A 12,769-nucleotide genomic window follows, 5' to 3' on the forward strand; every position below is an offset into this window, starting at 1 on the left:
TTACAGAGAATAAATAGCTTATTGGCATTATTCTGGGCCTGTTTGATGTACTTAGGGTTTCAGCAGTCTAGACTTACCTAACTGCGAAGCTTTGTGGCAGCTATATATTTTTCTAAAAATAGTGCTTAGAAGAAACTAACCACCTTTAAAGGGCAGGCTTTAAGAGTCCAAACAGTTCTTATAAAAGTTACCATACATAGAGGCAAATGACTGTAGCAGTTGGAATCTGAAAATGAAAATGTCCTCGCTGTGGGAGTGGAATGGTAAGAGCAGAGATGAGAAAACCTCGACTTTAAATTTGGTAGGTCCAGCTGATGAAACACTAAAATTGATGGCAAAAAGTGGAATTTGATATAAGAGAGTCCCAGAAAACCTGATAACAAAGAAATTATCGTTTAGAACAGCAAGATTGAGGAAAATTTTTGGCATAAAACAAAACAGACCTAACAGTTCAATTTCTATGGAACTATTCCAGCCACAGGGTTCCTTATTATAATCTATATAATTTGGTTTAGTTGATGTAGTTGTGCGGCTGATTTATGCTACTGATAACAGAAACTTATAAATTTCTCGAAGGGAAGTATGGGCCTTTGTAGTGGACTGTGTTTTAATTCACTCACACAACCCATTTCTACTAGCAGCAACCTAAGTCTTTTATATAAATCAGAAGTGCCCGGCCTTTCCAAAGTCTTGTCTATACCCTTGTAGAACCATTAAAAACATGTCAAGATGGAACATAATTGGCAGAACTTTGGGCCTAATCCACTTTCCCCCTGTTTAATGTTGTGTTCTGGCTCATAGATCCGCAAAGAAGATGGATGAGGCATTTTCATTTACAGCAGTGGTTTTCAACTAAATATTTATAGTAACATGAAAAAGAGAGAAGGCCAAAAAGCATGTGTTTATGTGAAATGAAATACAATAGAGAAGTAAATATTGATGGACTTTATATAGGCCTACAATGGGTGAAGTGATTGACAGAGGGAAGAAAGAATGAGGAAGAGAAGAGAAGTCCCAGGACTGAGCCTTGAGTGACTCCATACATGGAAAAGCAGGAGAGAGGACGAGTTGGCAAAGTTGACTGAGCATAAGACGCCATTGAGGAAGGAAGACTACGGCATTCGTTCTTCTGAGAAGCCAAGGACAGATAGAATGTGTTTGGTTTTGAAGGGAAGGTGAGAAGCAGTAGGTAGAAGTGGAGTTAAGGGTATTTTAGGACTTGAGTATATTTAAATGCTAATAGAAAGGATTTGGTAGACATGACATGAACAAAGAAAAAAGAAAAGTGGAATCCCAAAGTGATCTTGTTTATGTGGGTCATAACTAATAATATTTCCTGTATGAGAAATTAAAACTGAGAAATTATTAAAATAGTCACCGATATTAACTCATCCAAATTGCCATAACCCACCCATTACGTTTTAACATAAAGAGCTTGTTTTTATTTAGAAAACTATATTTTCCAAAATGAAAATAAGTTAGTGATAAGAGTGCCACCGTTTTACACTTTCTCAATTCTTTCTCGTATCATGTTCAGTAGAAGACAGCTGGGGTCTCATGTCTGCCTCTGTATTCAGTTGTCTGCCTTATGTTGTTTTGGTTAATGTATATTAAGAAAATCTGGCCTCACACAAATACAGAGTTGAATAATGGAGGAACTATCAGTATGCTTCTCTGAGGCTAAAGTAAAATTCACCACATAGTAGTTTTTTTTAAAGATTAGCTGCAACGTAAAATCTGAAGCCTTATCATTACATGAACTTTTTGTACTCTACACCCATTTTTCTATCTTGGACTTCAAACTGAGTTAGGCAGATGCTCTACATGCTGATAGATTTATTGCACAATGTTAAAAATCACATTTGTTACTATTATCACTAATCTCATCAGACGTATCTCTTAGTATTGGGAAGCTGTCAAGATTATGATGTTAGTTACAAGTTTCCCAAAATTCCAATATTCACTTGAAAGCTAATATTTTATCTTTATCGATACTTTAAATTGTTTTCCTTAAAGTGGCAGGTTCACTTAGTTCATTTCCAAGAAAATCTCTGCCAGGGACCTAAGTGGGAATGACCCCTGTTTGTCTCTCAGTCATTCTTTCAAGTAAAACGTGTTTCATGAAAAAGCTCTGAGTTCAAACAATTGTACAAGTGCTTTTCCTCAGGACAACTATGATTTTCGCTTTAGGTGTACTTTCTATTATGTCACACAGAATATTAAAAGGATGAATACTAAAGGTTTGAAATTATTTATTTTTTAAGATTTATTTATTTGGGAGAGAGAACGAGTGCACACACGCGTGCACACACACACGCGTGGGCACACAGTGCACTGGGGGAAGGGCAGAGGCAGAGAAGCAGACTCCCCCCTGAGGATGGAGCCCTAAGTAGGCTCCATCTCACAACCCTGGGATCATGACCTGAGCGAAAATCAGGAGACGGAAGCTGAATTGACTGAGCCACCCAGACGCTCCTCAAAGGTTGAAATTTAATAAAACTAACGATTTTTATGGCTTCATCAAAGTCATTTTTAAGCAAGCTGGCTTTTTTTTTTTTTTTTTAGTGCAAGTGTGTGGAGGTGAAAAATACAAAGCACATATGTGTTGAAACTACCTTGCTTGGTGCTAAGGTATCCTAAAGTTCTATCTGCCCTTGACTTTTCTTCGTCAGTGTATAAGTCAGGACAGTGAAATAGTTTTTTTTTTTTTTTTTTTTTTTTAAGATTTTATTTATTTATTTGACAGAGATAGAGACAGCCAGCGAGAGAGGGAACACAAGCAGGGGGAGTGGGAGAGGAAGAAGCAGGCTCATAGCAGAAGAGCCTGATGTGGGGCTCGATCCCAGAACGCCGGGATCACGCCCTGAGCCGAAGGCAGACGCTTAACCGCTGTGCCACCCAGGCGCCCCAGGACAGTGAAATAGTTTTAAGCTTGTGGAGACCATGACATTTTATAAGATATCTCTGGGATCCAGGGACCACACTTTGAAAACCGCAACTCTAAGAATTTACTATATAAAGACAGAGTTTAAATCCATCGAGAAAATACTATTAAATAAATATTTCTGGGACTATCAGAAATGTATTTGGAAAGAAAAATGTATATCCTTACCTTATATCATACAAATACAACTTTAATAGATTAAATGGTTGCATGTGTATGGTTTTATTAGCTAAAACTATTAGAAAATATAGGTGAATATATATTTACTTTAAGGATGAAGAAGACTTTTCTCTGCCCTAACACAAAAGAAGAAACCATAACAGGAAATATGGACAGATCTAAAAAAAAAACCAAAAAAACAACAAATTGAAAGACTTTTTCAGGTCAAATAACTTCAGTGTTGAGAGAAGTATAAACAAACTGGAAAACTGAGAAAACAATATTGGCAATATATAATGGTTAAAGAGTTGTATGTATTTTTTTAAAATTTTAATTTTTTTTATTATATTATGTTAGTCACCATACAGTACATCCCTGGTTTCTGATGTAAAGTTCGATGATTCATTAGTTGCGTATAACACCCAGTGCACCATGCAATACGTGCCCTCCTTACTACCCATCACCAGCCTATCCCATTCCCCACCCCCCTCCCCTCTGAAGCCCTCAGTTTGTTTCTCATACATAAAGAACTCTTGTGAATTAAAAAGGAAAAAGGAAAACATGATGACAGATCATTTTTAACAAAAGAACTATAAATGATCAATGAACAAAGGAAAAACAATGTTCAATCTTTCTATTGATACAACAAATCGGTGAAGATGGGAAAAAATGATTGTCTTAGTTACAGTTATTGCTGTTGAACAACTTACTCCAAAACTTAGCAGCTTAAAATAACAGACCGTTTCTCCTAGTTTCTGTGGGTCAAGCATCTGGGATAGCTTAGCTGGGTGGTTCTGGCTCAAGGTTTCTTACGAAGTTGAGTCTCAAGATTGACCTGAGGCCAAAGGATTTTCTTTCAAACTCAAACCATGTCTGCCTCTCCTCTGGACTTCCAACAACATGGCAGCTTGCTTTCCCAAGCACAAGTGATGAGAGAGAGACAGAGAGACAGAAAGAGACAGAGAGAGAGAGAGAACAAGACAGAGTAGTCTTTTTATAAGCCAGTCTCTGAAGTGATAACCCATAATTTCTACTATGTTCTCTTCATTCGAAGCAAGTCAGTGTGTGCACCCCACTCTGAAGGGAAGAGAATCATTGGACGCCATCTTAGAGATGCCTAACACAATGATAATCTGCAACATGGCAAGGCTATGATGATACAAGTGGGAAAAGGTACAATTGCTGTCTCTCTGGAGGAATTAGGCAATATATATCAAAACATTAAACATCTTGGCCCTTGTGACATAGCAATTCTATCTCTAAGAATTAATGAATATGAGGAGTATATAAAAGATATTCACAATAATGTAAATTATAATAGCAAAAAATTAGAGGAAACCTAAATGCCTAACAATATTTAAAAAATAGTTAAATAAATTATTATACATTCCAGGAGTATAAAATTTGCAGCTTTTAAAAACATTTTTTAAAAACTTTTACTAACAAGGGCAATTTACTTGTGATTTATAGTTTATTGGGGATGTACTATATGCTGAAATGTTTTTTAAAACTTAATGCATGCTTATATGCATTGGCACTACGTTTGAAAAGATACAATTCTAGATGTTAGTGATTTTGTGTGTGTGTGTGTGTGATGGGGGAAACATCTTGTTTTCATTTGTATTTTTTCTCTTTCTCTGCTTCATCTACACTGAGACTTTACCATAGAGGCAAATCAGAAAATATGCCCTAATAAAGAAGTAATGAATTAATTTTTTTAAAGATTTTATTTATTTATCTGTCAGAAGGAAATAGAGAGAGAGCACAAGCAGGGGGAGTGGCAGGCAGAGGGAGAGGGAGAAGCAGACTCCCCACTGAGCAGGGAGCCTGATGAGGGACTTGATCTCAGGACCCTGGGATCATGACCTGAGCCGAAGGCAGACACTTAGCCAACTAAGCCACCCAGGCATCCCGAAGTAATGAATTAATTTTTAAAAAATCAACAGAAAAGGAACTTTTGATAGAAATGACTTTGAGACCAGCTGCTAAAACCGTAACATACAGTATAATAATTATGTTTTAAGCTGCTATCGTGAGGATTCTTTCCCCATACTCAGTATTATATTACATGAGCTGAATGGCAACATAGCTTTAACTATGCAGTTATCAATAAAATTTGAGCTAATGGGGGTGGGGTTCAAGAAAAGTCATCAACTATTTTAAAGTTTATCATTGGAAAGTAAATGATCACTTCTTTCTAAATTCTTGAAAAAGCAGACAGATTCCAGGTTCTTCATTAAATGACTGTCTTCTTCCCAAAGGACATGAATTAAGTGATTTAAGAGGTTGTTTCTAGTCTAAATACAGTGCTTTTGACCAATTTGATTGGAATTTCATCCCAAATTTTTGCTTTTAAGAAAGAATGTTAGTTCAAAACACATTGGTGTAATTTAGAGTACATTTCCCAAACCACCCCGGGGTGTCTTTCCTTGTGTTAGTGGTGGTGCTGGATACACTCGGGCTCAAGTGAAGCGTGTCTCTTAGTGAGGCTCGTGATACTTTCTACGGGCGCCTTAGACCATATGTATTTCTGAGTACATACCATTTATATGTGAGACGTTTTGCAACAGGATATTTTTGAGACCATTTGATATCATGTGAATTAATCCAGATTTGAACTGAGTAGCTATACATAGGCAGAAGAAGAAGACTAAAACAAATGAGATTCTCTAGTAGGTATTGTGGAAATCCCCTTAAGAAGTTCATTTTAGAATATATTCTTATACGATACATTCAAAGGTTAGGTTTCATTTGGAGTTTCACAATTGCCCTGTTACGGTGGTTTTTAGTAGCTGGCCCATTGTAATATATCTTTGGAGAGTGTTTATTATGTCTTAAAATTTGGATCTGAATCCACAGCCAAACTTAATGCTGACATTCATAAGGGCTTGATAGGCTCTATCTCTGGCTGGAGAAAGCTCTTATTGTGGTCAGTTTAACTGAGCCAACTATTAATAATGTCACAATACCATTCTGCAAAGCAGAGCAATGCTTAGTCAAAGTGATTCATATTAGCTGAGCATGAGCAAAGAAATCTCAACAGGCTATTTCAGAATCCTGGACTGCCATTGAATCCATTGCTCTTGTGAACACAGTGGAAAGAATCAGGGTTCATGCTCCTGGCTGTTCAGACTTCTTAGTAAATGTTTCACTGTGTCCCAAGGAGAAGACAGAGTGTTTTAATGTGGGAAATGGAACCTTCTGTGCTGTCTGTTCTGGAGAAAAGAATGCGGCTTCTAAAATATTACTTTTTGAACTTCCTGTACTGTATTTATATAATTCTGACTCTTTAAAAGGCTAAACTGTGTTATGACTAAAGCAGTCACTGATAGACCTAATTTGCTCTATAGAGAAGGGTTCTTCGCCATCTCTGTGCAATTCCCTTTGTGTGGTGCCATCTTTTCCCAGTCTGTATTACTCTACATTCAGCAAACGAGGAAGCATGAGCCAGGGGACCTGTTTCTCCACTTACCACGCTAGATAATTATATTCCACCTGAGAATGTGTTACGATTCAGTGATGAAAAGCAAGGGTGTGGAATGAGACCAGACTGGAATTTCATCTTGTCTTGGGGTTCACTTCACTGAGCCTCAGTTCCCTCATTGTAAAAGGAGGATAATAATACTTCATAAAGCAGTTTTGAAGATTAAATAAAGTGGGTGTGTTGCACAGTGTCTCACAATTAGTAATTGCTCAATAAATTATAGTTTTTGGCCAGAGGACCAGAACGTTTGATTTCCTTTGGCTGTGGAAAATGGGTTCAGCTGATGAGAATGCATTAGTGAATTTCCGAGTACTAGCATATGCTCAAGGTCATCTTTACATACACTTTGTAAGTCAAAAATCAAAGCTGATATCAGAATTGAGGAAACAGATTAAGTAAGCAATGCCTTCTTACTTTTGGAAAAAAATGCCACCCACGGTAAGAAATACATTTGACCTTGTGACCTAGTCTACAATACAGAGACATGCCGTACTTGTAACTGAAATGACAGTTGAATGGAACAACACTCTTCTGTGTATGATATACTCAGATATTTTCTCTCTTTTTCTTTCCTCTTCTCTTCCTGTCCGGTTAGAACCAACTAAGTTGATTTCATATGCACTAATGGTGTGTAAACAATGTGAAAGACACTAATTCAATGGAGAGTAAATTAATTTATTGCACAAATTTGTTTAGGACAGTATTGGTTATTGAGTGTCATTTCCTTGTACTTGCATTTTGTAATTTTTAATTATATTAATGAACGTTTGCCTCGAGAAAGCGGAAGGAAACTGACAATTGCTAGTACGTACTGTGCCAGATATCATCTGCACCGTTTTGCACGTTATCTCCTCTTTTGTTACAAGAGTCACACTATTCTCTCCATTTTACAGATAAGGAAACCAAAATTGGGAGAGAGAAAATATCTTGCCCAAGAATTCAAAACCATTGATTTTCTACTGTCTCTAAATGCAAGAGGCCAAATAACTTACAGTGACACATTGATAAGCTTTTATCTCTGGGCTGTACTCTTATGTTCTTTCTTTAATTAAATTGTGCATCCTTGATCACTTAATAGAATTAGAATTCTAATTATTATACAAAAATTTGGAAAAAAAAGATCACATGATAGTTCTACTTTGTCTGATCTTAATAAAGAGTAGCCCTCACCAGGAAATATTCTGAAATGGCAGGATAATTAGGCTAATTTAGCATTTCTTGGTGAAACAGAGTTTCCTGGCATGTGATTATTTTGTTCTATGATTCTAAATACAATCGTTTTCATTTTTTTCCTGTAAAAAATACTCTTAGAAGAGACAACACAGGAATCTTATTCTCTTTTAGTTAAAAATAAACCAACTTCGATAGTACCATCATAAACCTAAAAGGATTTTAGTTTGATTCAGTGTTTGAAAGAATGACCAAACTCTTAAGTTTATTTTTTCATAGTTCTTTTTTTCTTCTACAGATTCTTCCCCACAATGGATTAACAACAGACATTTGAAGTTGTACTGTTTAAATATCTTTGAATTATTTTTGTTTAAAAATGTCAATGGGTACGATAGGAAAAGTACATTTTTTTCCCTGTAACTTCAAAACAACTGAACAGAACCTTTGGACTGAAACCAAGAATTGAATGCTTTAGCTTTAAGAAGATTTTCCTTTCTGAGAAATAATGAATGAGTCTCTTTGCAAGTTTAACTATTTCAGGTTTCAATTCTCTGACTTCAAGCATTCTGCTATTTTTTTTAATGTAATGTTTCATGAGTAAACATTTTTTTCTTTTTCGGTTTTCTTTCAAGCCATGTAAACTTCAGATATATATAAAAGTTCTATACAGATGAGTTGCATAATGTTTTTAGGTGTGTAAAAACTAGTGTTCCATTTTCTTAGTGGCTACTTTCTCTCTTTTTTAAAAATTTTATTTATCTATTTGTCAGAGAGACAGAGAGAGAGCACAAGCAGAGGGAGTGGCAGGCAGAGGGAGAAGCAGGCTCCCCACTGAGCAGGGAGCCCGATGTGGGGCCCCATCCCAGGACCCTGGGATCATGACCTGAGCTGAAGGCATCCCATTAGAGGCTACTTCCGAGTGGGCATTATTGAGTGACAGTGCTTGAGGATAGCCCATAAAGGCTAGTGGAAAGAGAACCTCATAGTTTTCTACTTGCTCTACGTGGAAATTGAGGAGAGGCTCATCTTCGTGATATCCCTTGGGGGGCACAACAGTGTTTAGTAATTTTTATTTTAGTAGATTGTAGAAACTGTGTGCGGGCTGGGGGACACCATAGAGACTGACCAAGATCCACAGTTTCTGAAGACTTCATGTTGGGACAGGTAATTCCTGAGGTCTGCTTTTAGACACAGCCAGACATGCAAAGCAGACAGATCACCACAGACCCTCTGTTTTAGGAATCAGAACAGACAAGGGCATCTGGCGAGTTCTGCCCTACCTTCCAAGACACCAGAGCTTTCTAAAGGCATCAGAGCTTGCACCTGCTACCTGCTACAAGTGCACGAATTCCTTGGCTCACAGTGTCCCAGCTAAAGCTTTCTCAAATCATCTGTGGGGAAGACAAGCCAGTGGAGGAGAACTTTGCAAAGGCAGATTTTAAATGGTAATGACTTTATGAAATTCTTCTTAACATTCTTAAATGTACACTGGCTCATTTTCCCTCCAAAGAACACAATGCATCCCCTTTGTACTTCCATTCAAAACTTGTATCTATAAGGCAAATGCACTCCTCTGTGAAGGAAATTTGTAGAGATAAGATGAATGGTAACTATCACTAAGAGTTAAAATGGTGACTCAGTTGATAGGTGAAGGTTATCAGAAGGAAAATATGGAAAGATAGATTAGCAAACCTGTTGATGGACTCAACTTTGCTTTCTTATTTTCTGAAGTGCTCTTTGTAACTCTCTGATAAAGCCAAATTTGGGACAAAGTGCTGTAATACAAAACAATATATAATATTAACTTGGTGGGAAAAAACACATTCTACTGATTTATTTTATAGTCTCCAAAGTGATTCTACGGAGTATGTATAATATATAAAGTGAGGTGGAAAAGAACATACTTGTTCACTATAGAATTTGCTATTTTTATTGATCACAATGGATAATCTGGCATCGCAAGAGTAGGAAGAGAAAGACTATGCGTAGAAAGAGCGATTTCATTTCCAGAGATAAAGATTATGTTTTAAAAATCAGTATTCCACATGAAATTTATTGTAATAAGATAGCCATATGGTAAAGAGACACCAGGGTTCTAGTTAGAATTTGCTCTCTAACGCGTGACCTTGGCAAGTCCCTTTACCATGCTGAAATTAACCTCTCTGAACTAGAGCATAAGCATTAAGTCACCTTTATCATCTTTTTAGGTTCTGGAACAAAAATTTGAAAGGAAAAAAACCCATTTCACCAAAACCAAAGTGCCTGGGAACCTCACAGACGAAATTGCTTTCTATGTTTGCCAGCACAGCTCCCTGCCCCCCCGCCATAGCCTGGAGGAGTCTGAAGTACCAACTTTTATTAATTTATTTTTAATTTCTTTTTTAGAGATTCTCTTTATTTAAGAGAGCTAGAGCGAGCAGGAGTCAGAGGCAGAGGCAGAGAGAGAAGGAGAAGCAGGCTTCCCGCTGAGCAGGGAGCCCGATGTGGGACTCCATCCCAGGATCCTGGGATCATGACCTGAGCTGAAGGCAGATGCTGAACTGACTGAGCCACCCAGGCGCCCCAAAGCACCAACTTTTAAGCAGGCCATCGTGCAAGGTGTGAACGTAACTGTCTCATCAGCGCTCTGTCTTTACTTCCTCTCCCAAGACTCTGTGCTGCGGCCACTCCAGACTCTGACTGTTTCAGGAAAACATCATGCCCTCTTCCTTCTCTGGGTCATTTTCCCTCCCCACACCAGTCTTTTCTGTATTTCTGCCATAGCTACCATCCCCATTCTTGGGTAATTTTTTCTTGTTCAGTCTCAGTGCAGTCCTGCAGTGGTGCTTTAAGACATGCCATCCGATAACCGAGGTTCCAGTTCCCAGCCCATTACTTTTAGAAACAGGTGACTTTGGGTGAGCGACCAAGTTTGTGTTTTTCCCTCTGTAAATGTAAGGGCCCATCCCTTAGGGTTGTTATGGGATTTAAATGAGCTATTACAGGTAAAATGCTGGCTCTGTGCCTGCCACACAGTAAGCCCTCTTGGGGTGTTTAACAATATCATGAACCCCAGCACTGTCGGGTTTCCCTGTCTGATGGCATTTATCTCCTTGTTTCAGAATTGCCTATTTACTCGGTTGTCTGCACACATCACCACTGCTTCCACATCCCAGTTAGGCCAGATAGTCCCTGAGAACAGAAACTGGGTCTTGTTCACTGTTGTGTCTTCAATGCCTACAAAATAGCCTGTCTCATGGTGGGGCCCAAATAAATATTGAATAAGAGCATGGTTATTCCATCTTATAACCTCATAGGGGAAAGAATCAGCAATTGTTTTTAAAGATTTTATTTATTTGAGAGAGAGAGAGAAAGAGTGTGTGTGTGAGAGAGAGTATGAGCAGGGGGGATGGGTAGAGGGAGAAACAGAGTCCCTGAGCCCAAGGCAGGACTCAATCCCAGAACCCTGAGATCATGACCTGAGCCGAAGGCAGACGCTTAACCCACTGAGCCACCCAGGACCCCAGCCAGCAATTCTAATTCTGAGATATAATCTATAGGCAACCAGATTGATTTAGGAGTTAAGTTTTTAGCAACCTAGAACTTCTGGCATGGTAACAACTCACTTGAAAAAAAGTTATTCATTTTAATATTCTGGTCATTTCGGAACACTAAGCAGGTTTGACTTTTCTCACTAGGGAACACTGGTCTTTGGTGATTTGTTCTTTGGAGACTAAATTCTATGCAGTTCTATATTGATAAAGAAAGCTGACAATATGTTGAGGTATTTCTTTTTTGGGAATCTTGTTGACAAAGGTAACACAAATCGGTAAATATTCATTTGGCCAAAGTAGCCAAGAAAATACTCTGTTACCTATTTTCTAGAATCTAACAAGTAATTCAGGATCAAGAAGGCAATCTGTGGGAAATTCTACCACAAAAATGACAGAATCTTATACAGATTCATGTCTAGGCCACCAAAATTTCCAACTGAACGTAGTCATTCTCATTTTATGGAAAAAGAAATAGGAGAAAAAGAAGAAGCAATTTGTTTGGTCATCAGAGGCTTAACCCCAGGTTTCTTGTCTCCCATTATTTTCTCTATAATTTAAACTGTTGTCAAACCTGTTCTTTTTCTGCATTGCCCACCAGGTTCATGTTATCACATCCCCTTGGTCTCGTGTGAATTTGGAGCCATTCTCACCGCTTCATCTTCTCTCTACTCTCCATCTTCTTCTGGACCCTTCTGTTGGTCACCAGGTGTTTTGTTCTTGAAGAATCCCCCTCTTCAACTCAAGTGCCACTACCAAACAGTAGCAACTCAGGGACCACTTATGGATGAGTGTTACTGAAGTTAGGACAAATCTGTAGTAAGTTCATTTCCCCTAAGATGTCAATCCTAGAGGACAACACTCAACTGGACACATAGACTCAATTGGACACATGTGGTCATGACTTTGTAAGTAGACATCCTGGATATGTGTGTAAAAGAACTGGAAATTTACTGTGAGGATAAAGCTTTCTTAAAGTATGAGACTTAGAACCAGGGAAAGGGAAGATAGATGGGTATAGAATTCATGTTTAAAAATTATGATTATTCGAGTGCGTATTTTTTCAAATGAATCATTGATGAGAAAATAATTATAAATCTATGAAATACATGGAAACCATTTTATAATTAAAAACTATGTTTACATTTTCTAGCTATAGAGTAATTTAAAAGTAAAGGAGATCACCACCTGCCCTGATTCTTTAACTAAGCGCTCAACTTGCTTCAATGATTGTGACTTCGCAGATCATCTTGGAGTTCTTTCTATGATTTAGTCCGTGATATTGAACAGGCTCTGAAGCAAGAAGAGAAGGGAAACTGTATAAAGTAAATAAACTTAACAAGGCAGAAGATACATGTACCCGGAGAGTTCAACAATTTAGAAGATTTGCCTGACTTTTTTTAAGTCCAAAAGTAATCTGTGTTGATTATAACAGGAAACTAGTCTTCCAAATTAGAGACTGAACATGTGTGTGGTCAAAAC

At 37.8% G+C, this 12,769-nt stretch overlaps 1 long non-coding RNA gene across 1 annotated transcript; it reads left to right on the plus strand.

Moving 5' to 3' along the window:
* The first annotated feature begins 8,460 nt into the window (after positions 1-8,460).
* Positions 8,461-12,437, plus strand: LOC123002110 (uncharacterized). The gene is made up of 4 exons (XR_006411658.2): positions 8,461-8,921; positions 8,997-9,202; positions 10,143-10,355; positions 11,889-12,437. It is a non-coding gene; the product is annotated as an uncharacterized LOC123002110 (long non-coding RNA).
* The last annotated feature ends 332 nt before the right edge of the window (positions 12,438-12,769 follow it).

The sequence above is a fragment of the Ursus arctos genome, unplaced genomic scaffold, assembly GCF_023065955.2.
Source record: "Ursus arctos isolate Adak ecotype North America unplaced genomic scaffold, UrsArc2.0 scaffold_11, whole genome shotgun sequence".
Classification (NCBI taxonomy): Eukaryota; Metazoa; Chordata; class Mammalia; order Carnivora; family Ursidae; genus Ursus; species Ursus arctos.